At 31.2% G+C, this 8,937-nt stretch overlaps 1 protein-coding gene across 1 annotated transcript in view; it reads left to right on the top strand.

Annotated features, from left to right (window-relative positions):
- The window catches only part of LOC106678557 (uncharacterized), a 54,557-nt gene that overhangs the window by 37,223 nt on the left and 8,397 nt on the right, over positions 1-8,937 (top strand). The gene's annotated exons all lie outside the window — the stretch shown is intronic.

Below are 8,937 nucleotides of genomic sequence, written 5' to 3'. Positions count from 1 at the left end.
ACGGTTAATTAATCCACATAAAAAAAAAAATTGAAAGTACTTTAGAGGAAGATTTTTTTATATATTCATCATTTAAACTTAGCAAATATCAGAGTTGGTGACAGCTAAAACTAATTAAAATTATTTTTAGCTGTTGAAAAAACTGGTAACTAATTCTTTAACCCTATTAGTGGTTAACCTAATATATTGGGATTCCTTAATAAGATTTCAGATACACTGAAAATGAAAAATAAAATCGATTGCTATAACTCCTCTTCGATTTTTATTTAATTTTTTTTTTTAAATTATTTTTCTATTTTTTTTATTTTTCTATTTTTTATTTATTTTATTTTATTTATTTATTTTTTTTTTACTTTTATCATCCCATAGGCGTTGATGACCAGAGGGTTTTACGCCTTTAAGCAACAATCAACAACATCAAATCGATTTGCTGATCACGCGCCTAGCGAATAGATTTATTTTAACTTTTCGAATTTCAGACATATTGGGGTCCCTTAGTATGTTTTCGGAGGTGTTGAGAATGATAAAAGAATCGATTTTATGATCACCTCCTTTCTTATCGATTTATTTTAAGGCAGTTGCGTGATCATAAAATCGATTCTTTTTTTTTTTTTTTCAGTGCCTCTAAAATCTTAATAAGGGACCCTAATATATGATGGTAACCACTAATTTGGTTGAAGAAATAGTTACCAGTTTTTTTTTTTTCAAGAGCTCAAGATAATTTTAATTAGTTTTAGTTGTCATGTATATATATCTAAAATAGTTTTTCGTTGTGCATTTCAACTAACTACTAATTTAGTATACTAATTAAAATACTATCCTAAATTTGTAAATAGTTATGCAATTGTCCTTAGTTAACTAAATATTAGCTCGCTAATGCCCGCTAGATAATTCTTGTAGATATTAAAAACCATCAACAAGATCAACATTCGGAGCTCCAAATAATCAAAATCTTAAGAGCCATTTTTAAAAAAATGTGTAAAATCGATTTTATAAATCTGTAATTTCAGCTTTGTACAGACACACAGGAACCATTTATTTGTAATGAGAGGCCTCAAAACGTTCAACTTTCCTCGAAAACTCCTATTCCAAATTTCGCACAGTCACTCGATGATTTTTGTTACTATATATTCCGTATATAGGTAAGTGATAATACAATGAGACCCCTTTGTATAGACGACCTCTTTTACCGTTATAAGATTACTGATTACCATGCCTCAATTATAATCATTAGTGGCTGTCATATCTATCTAAACCTTTGGATATGAAACAAGTTAGTACTCTAAGATTAACAGAGGTTTCTGAATTTTCTTTTATTTCGTAAACAAAAGTTGGTTCCTTATAGGCCAATCGTGACCAGGAGTTTTCGCCTTTGTCGTGCTCGGTCGGCTAACCTTTTCCTCGGCCGAACTCTTTCTTATTTCGAACGTTTCCACTTATTTACGGATCAGGGACACGAACCGTCATGGCGTCGATGTTGCATAAAGTTGGAACTTAACGAGGTATTATCATCATTGATGGAAAAAAAACATTTTTGTTGCAAGTATTCGTGATAGTGCAAGTAATGGGAGTTTTCTTAAGTCAGCGCATCTTTGCTCAGCTCTTCAGCTCCCAATTAGATAACTGTAACTAACCAACTGCGCTTAGGTGTTTTTGGAAACAAAATATTGTCTACTTTAAAAAAAATAAATAAAAACATCTATATACGAGTATATGTAAAAGGTTGGATCATTGTCCACAATAAACTTTTGCAATACTGGACCGATTGACTTGCAGTTTTTTTTTTTCAAAATGTCCCCTTTCACCAATATAATGGAATCGCCTAATTCTGAAGTAGCAAAAAAGTTATGAACAAAATTGAACACTTATTCTATTAAGGCTATATTATATTTACGAGAAATTATGAAAACATATAATTTGGTTCGGGGTAAAGTAGATCAGAAAATTTTTTATTAGAAAAGAGCTTTTCATATTCGTTTTTAGCGTCATTTTAGAGAACCAAATACCATTTTTCAAACAAAAATTAAAAATTAGAAATTTTTTATCTCGATTTATTCGGGGGATTATTTTTTTCTTCGGGTGACTATTGTTCATATAATCGTCCATTATATAATGTTTTTTTTTTATATTTTATTTTTATCGCCCTTATAGGAGCGTATAAGCGAGATATGGATTTCAAATACGGAAAAAAAAAATCACATATTTAATTTTATATCTTGTGTTCTAATTTGTTTAATTTTTTTTTTAAGCCGATTCAACTGTTTTTTTTGTTTTACAATATTATTTATCAACGGACCTTCACTAATTAATTTTATAACTTTATTATTTATTTGAAGCATAATTACATGCTCTTTTCGAGATAAACTTTAAAATATTATATTATACTCATTTATCTTTTTATTTTCACTTACCTATGTATGAAATAATAGCTGACCCGGCTGTTGCTACATTTGAGGATGTTTATAAACTTAATGGACACAATTAATAATTTGGTATAAATTATTGTATTTAGTCAAAATTAAACAATATTATTAAGATTTGATAACATCAATAAAATAAATATAGATTGGATTTTATTTTATTTGTGAAAGACTAAATCTTGTACGAATTCATAGCACAATATACAATTATAAAACAAAACCTGAGTCCAGTGCTCCATTACAAAAACAATAACCAAAAGATAAAACAAGTTCTCTGTAACAAAACAATAAAAAAAATAAAACAGACTGGATAATACACAACTGTTAACATAATATTCATTACTCGATTATATTTACCTTAAAATAATGAGAATTATTTTAAATAAACGAAAGCATAATATAAGTAAAGATATTAATTGCTTTCGAAAACTATTTACATAATCGTATTTATATGTCACTTATAAAATTGAACTTATTACATATTTTTACAATGTAATTATATAGTCTGTTCAATTTGGCTTCACTATCAATGTTCAATGTATCTTCAATGTTTTGTAAGTCGCAAGATACGGATATGGGTGGCTTTAAGATATATTGTCTATCTTTAAAGGTGGAACAATGTAGGAGGATGTGGTACAAAATATTATTGAAATAACTTTTGCAGAATGGACAGAGTTGGTTTGCCTTGAAAGTGATGGTTTCCGTGGTGTAGTTTGATATGGTCCGGGTTTTCCTACTCTTAGTTGGCTGATGCACCTTATTTTTTTTTTAAATTTAACTTATATGTTAAATATGCTTGAGGTTTGAGTAGGTTAAACCTGCAGAGTGATCGGTACATATGGTTAATGTTTGAGTTCAATGCTCTATTGATGTCCGTTGAGAAGTAAAAAATAAAATCAATATATACCCTATATAATTCAAAAGTTTATTTTGAAAAAAAGAGCACGTAAACGGTCCACTAATTGAAAAGTTTATTGTGGACAAAGATTCCACCATTCCCTTTAATATATATATAGGTATACTAAGGGGAAGCATTCCGATCCTGCAAAATTTCGAATTCGAGTTTTCGAAGCAAATACATGTTTTGGGGTGCCTTAAGTCCAATTATAGCAAAATTTTGTGAGTATGTTTTGTTTTTTTTGTGAACAGTCTAACTCTAAAACAAAATGTTTTACGAAACTGAAATTACATATTTAAGCGGGTATATTACACACACATATTTATTATTGTCTGGGGTGTGAAGGCAACGTTTTCGAAAAAGTGATGCTTTACAGAACCGATTTTTCACATTTTTTAAAAAGGGTTCTTACAATTTCGGCATATTGATGGAGCATTAAATGATCTTTTATATCAACCAGGTCTTGTCCTCAGGATTTAAATGAAGAACCTTTCATTATAATATCTTCAGTTTTTTATTTGAAATAATTATTCATATTTTGATTAGTAGTTAAAAACGTGCAACTATAAACTATGAAGAATTTTATGGAAAAATAAGGTGAAAAAAGGAAAAATAAAAATAATTTTAATGGGAAAAACGGAACCACCTGCTCTTTCCCTACTGCATCACGGCTTCGTTATTTTTAGTAAAAATTGCTCTATTCTTGCCTGGAATAAAGTTTATATTCCTTATTTCCACTTCCAGAAATCCTAAAATAAGAATTTTTATAACAACAGAAAAATAAAAACTTTGGAATAGGTTTGATGTAATAAGGTCGTCCGTTATAGAAATCGTTTTTTCTTCTTCTAAGCCCCATAGGTGCGTGGGGATGAAATCATGATGAAAAAAAAGGGGTTGAAGGTAACCCCTTTTTTTGCATTCTGGTAATGCAATTTAAGAGATGGCTGGCTAGTGAGTCGAGTATTAGTCTGTTGTGTGTGTCTGCCATCTTTGTGGCCGTCCTGTCGGAGTCAGTGACCTAAATAATGGGTACGTACAGTAATGAAGGCTGTCAAAAATTTTGAGTTCGAGGTATTTCGATTAATGAGGTAGTTCGAATTCGTATGTATGTGGTCCATCGTTGCTCTTTGAAGTGAGTCTGTCTCACTATAGGTCTGAGTAATACCGCTCTGAAGCTGTTGTAGCCTCTTGGCCGCTGAAGATCTATGATGGTCAGCATAGGTGCATGTGCTCCGTAGAACAGGGCTGGCCTCAGCACACTTTTGTAGATCATTAATTTGAGGCGGAGAAAATGATTAAGAGAAATTGGCCAGCCTTTAAAATAACTTGAAACATTGAATTAATATCAGCGAGTATAAACTACTCAATTGCTAAATTATACCACATTCCCAGAGTATGATAAAAACAACCAACATTATATTATTTATAATTGATTTTTTAGTTAACCCTGCTTAGGTCCTTTGATGGTACTTGCCTAGAATTTTTTGAAAATATTTTCGCCATACCTGGGTGCTTTGATCTCATTTCGGCACAGTGGGTCTTTAGGAAAGAGATGAGAGAGAAAAAATTCCGTCATCCACATGTTCACATGCAAGCTCCAATTTTACGAAGGTAACGCATGGGAAGAACCAAATGGAAGAAGAAAAGAATAATGAGGAGGAAGGAAACTGCCACAGGTAGTGTGGTTCCTAAAATAGCAGGTTATGTCTTGCGAGAGATTGAAGACTGTCAAGTGGAGGAGCTAATAAGAGTTCTCCAGAGGATGGTAATGTATGCGGGGACAGTGAGGGTGAGTCTGTAGCCCCAGGGTTGGGTCTACCTGAGGACCTGGAGTGGGGAGTTGGTCTCATCACCAGGCCTCGGCGGCCATCAAGGCCATTATTTATTATCCACGAGCAACCTAATTCCTTATCGAGCTAGGAAATGTGCTTTTTCGGAGACATCAACAACTTTTGACTAAAAGAATTGTTCTACCAGGTGTTTATCGAAAGGTATGGAAGGCAGTGTGAGAATTCAATTGGTAGAAACGTTAGAACATTTCTAACTCAAAAAGCCGAGATTTATTTTAGAAGGTTGAATCCAACTAACATCGACTTATATAAGTAAAACAAAGTTGTTATATTCCAGAAAAAAATGGCAAAGCCAGTTATTATTCATTACCAAAAATCTTCGAACAACAAATGATCTTGATGTTAGTAAATAAGATTTTTTGAATTTAGAGCAGTGATCATGAAGTGTTTGGTAGGACATAATGAAACAGCCATTAAGCCCTGATACGAGTGATCGGAAGGAGATGATAGTGATTAGGACACCACATTGTATCGGCGGCGACATCAAAGTCCAACTGTCGGAACTGGAAGGCGTGGTCCAGACCGCAAGTGTCCAGGACAACTGTGGCCTGGAGCTTCTTCAATCTCCAGCTGCCAAAATGGTGACAACTCAATCCTTTGACTAGAAACTCTTTCTCTTCAGTTGGCCCTATAATAGATGGTGAGGGAGATTTTACAGTGGATGAGGAATTGTGCTGATTCCTGGATCCGGGTCCGTGACCGGAGTCACAGTCAGCTGTTATCAATTGAGTAACCTTTTTTTGGAGTGTAAGTTAAATCTGGAGGTTGGACATGAGTACATACCGTCATGGGCGTAGGAAGGATTTCGCCAAGGGGGGAGCAGATTTCAGCCCATTACACACACATGCATGTATATATATGTGTGTGTGTTATGAGAGATGTGTAATTCCACCTCATTCCAAGAAGTACTCCCACCATTTTATATTTGCTACATAAAATTGTATCATTACTTTTAAAAATTTTATGAAAAAAGTTTTAAAAAAAAATAGAAATAACACTTCATAACCTATCTACACCAAACTTGAGAGGGGTTTAAGGCTTTATAAACTACACCGAAGGAATCAAAAACAGAACCAGAGATATAAAATAAAATTATATAACAAAATTTTCTTTTGCAAAACTTGACTTATATTTTGCCTCTTTATCAATTATTATGGTTACATATATTTTCTTTCACTCAATTTTATTTTTCTTTCCATATTTTAATTTTTAAATTATTTATAACTAATATATTCATGCTTCTTTGCATTATACGACTTCATTTTTTATTTCCTTTACTATGTTATTTTACCTTCTTATTCAATTACCTATGCATACATTTTATTTTCCACTTCTCTCATCACTTCATTTTATTAATTCCATTCTGTACAATTATTTACTTTATTTCATTTTGTTTATATTTTATTTTTTATTTTCTATATTCATTGGTTGTTATCTTGTTCTGTTCTTAGCCCTGATGAAGGCTAGAAACTTTAGCTGAAACGTTGGCACGATTAAATAAGTTACTTCATTTGTGTTTCATTTGACCACATCCCCAACCCTCTTCTCCTCGTATAAATTATCCACGGTCAACTATCTCTCATGATTATAAAATAAAACGTTTCAATTTTTTTTCTCTATTTAAAACCCATATTTCGCTCTTATAAGGTGCGTTAAAATTTAGTTGATGTGGATTAAAAGAGGAGACATTCACCTTTCCAATGGTTCTATTATCATAGGAATTGGATAAAATGAAGTTGAGTTATGAACGCATTATAGGAACAAAAGTTACTGGAATAAAAAAAATCCTCCGAATAAATCGAGATGAAAAATTTCTTATTTTTAATTTCTGTAAAAAATAGTATTTAGAGGGGACACTAAAAACGAATATGATTTTTTCTAAAATAATTTGTTGACCTACTTTAGCCAAATTATGTTTTTATAATTTTCTGTATATATAATATAGCTTAATGGAATCAGTGATATTTTTTTCTTATTCCTCGGAAAGAGACAAATAGTTTGATGTACAATGACTGTGAAAAAAAAGCGTATTCTGAGCTACAAACCAAAATTCCTTCATTTTGTTCATACATTTTTTTCTACCTGAGAATTCTGGGATTTCATTATTATCTTTAAACCTTCGGATGGAGAAAGGCAAAATTTTGAAAAAAAAAAAACTGCATAGTAATCGGGTTCAGTAATTCAAAAGTATATTGTGGACACAAACATAGGGGGAATGAAAAATGGCGGCTGTTTCAAAACCTTTAAAAAAAAATTAATTTTCATTCGGAGCTCTATATCTTAAAAACTACTAATAACACTAGAAAATTTAAAAGAACATTATTTAAAGAAGAGTAAATTTGCTGAAATGTTAGCCCTAATAGAGCTATTTACGTCCAATATTTCTCGAGATATAGGTTTTAAAAAAGCAACATTTCATATAAATGTACTAAAATATCAGTAGCTAGTTAATTTCTTTGAGAAATCTATATCTCAGGAACTTCCTAAGTGAGCAATATTTAAAGTATCTCAAAAACCATTCCACGTACAGATGTCTATTAGCACTCAAATTAAAGCTAGTTGTAATGTAATGTAGTTTATGGCCTTTACCTTCGTAGGAATAGTAGTTTTCATGATACTTTTTAAAATAAAATGTTTTATAGTTGTTCGGACAATAAGTTTGATTTATGAAAAACTTTATTTCAGAAACCATTGTAGGTGCAAGAAGTCTATCTGCATTAAAAATAAAGCTAGTTAAATTTACTATAAAATAGTTAATATTGTTCATCTTTGTAGGAGTAGTAGTTTTGACATTATATTTGACAAAATAAACTCACAAAATGTTAATTTCTAGTTGTTCGTATAAAATGTTGGATTTTTGAAAAAAATATATCTCCAGAGCCATAAGACGCACATATATCTGTCAACACTCGAAATAAAGGAAATTTAACTTACTATAAAAGTACTTTGACACTTATCTTCGTAGGGGTAGTAGTTTTTATGATATTCACATATGAATATAAATTTGGCAAATGAACATTTGTAACTATAAATCAATTTATTTTAGCGAATTTCATGGAAACTACTACTCCTACGAAAATAAATGTCACAAGCTACTTTATTAGACCATTAAACTAGCTTTAATTTTAAGTGCTAGTAGACATCTGTACGTCACATAGTTCCTGAGATATAGATTTCTCAAAATAAATTAACTAACTACTGATATTTCAGTACGTTCGAAACAACATTTTTATGAAATGTTACTTTTTACAAAGAAATAATGAACGTAATAATAGCTCTATTGTGGCTTACAGTTTAGCAAATTTACTCCACTTTAAATGATGCTCTCTTAGGTTTTCTATTGTTGTTGATAGTTGTAAAGATATAGAGCTCCGAATAAAAAATGAATTATTTTTAACATTTTGAAACAGTCACCATTTTTTATTTCCCCCTGGCTATACTTGGGAGACTCATCAATTTTGACTTGTAATTATGCCTGATTTTAAATTAAGGAATCAAAAATTAGGGTGAAATTTTCCTTTTTTCTCCTCTTGGGCTAGTACTACTCCCTTATATTCTCATTGTGCGACCCATTGGTAAACTTTGTTGTTTACGATTCAAATTCAGTCGTTTAATTTTCAATGGTTTATTGTAATTTTAGACAATACAAATTTAAAAAGTTATAATTTAATTTTATGACGTAGAAATAAAATGGAGAGATGGGGGGGGGGATTACTTGGAATAAAAAAATTCCATTGTTATGGAAACGTTTCATAATTGAATAAATGTA

This window comes from Halyomorpha halys, unplaced genomic scaffold, assembly GCF_000696795.3.
Source record: "Halyomorpha halys isolate HHAL.00 unplaced genomic scaffold, Hhal_1.1 Scaffold147.1, whole genome shotgun sequence".
Classification (NCBI taxonomy): domain Eukaryota; kingdom Metazoa; phylum Arthropoda; class Insecta; order Hemiptera; family Pentatomidae; genus Halyomorpha; species Halyomorpha halys.
This window is presented reverse-complemented; position numbering and strand designations above follow the sequence as displayed.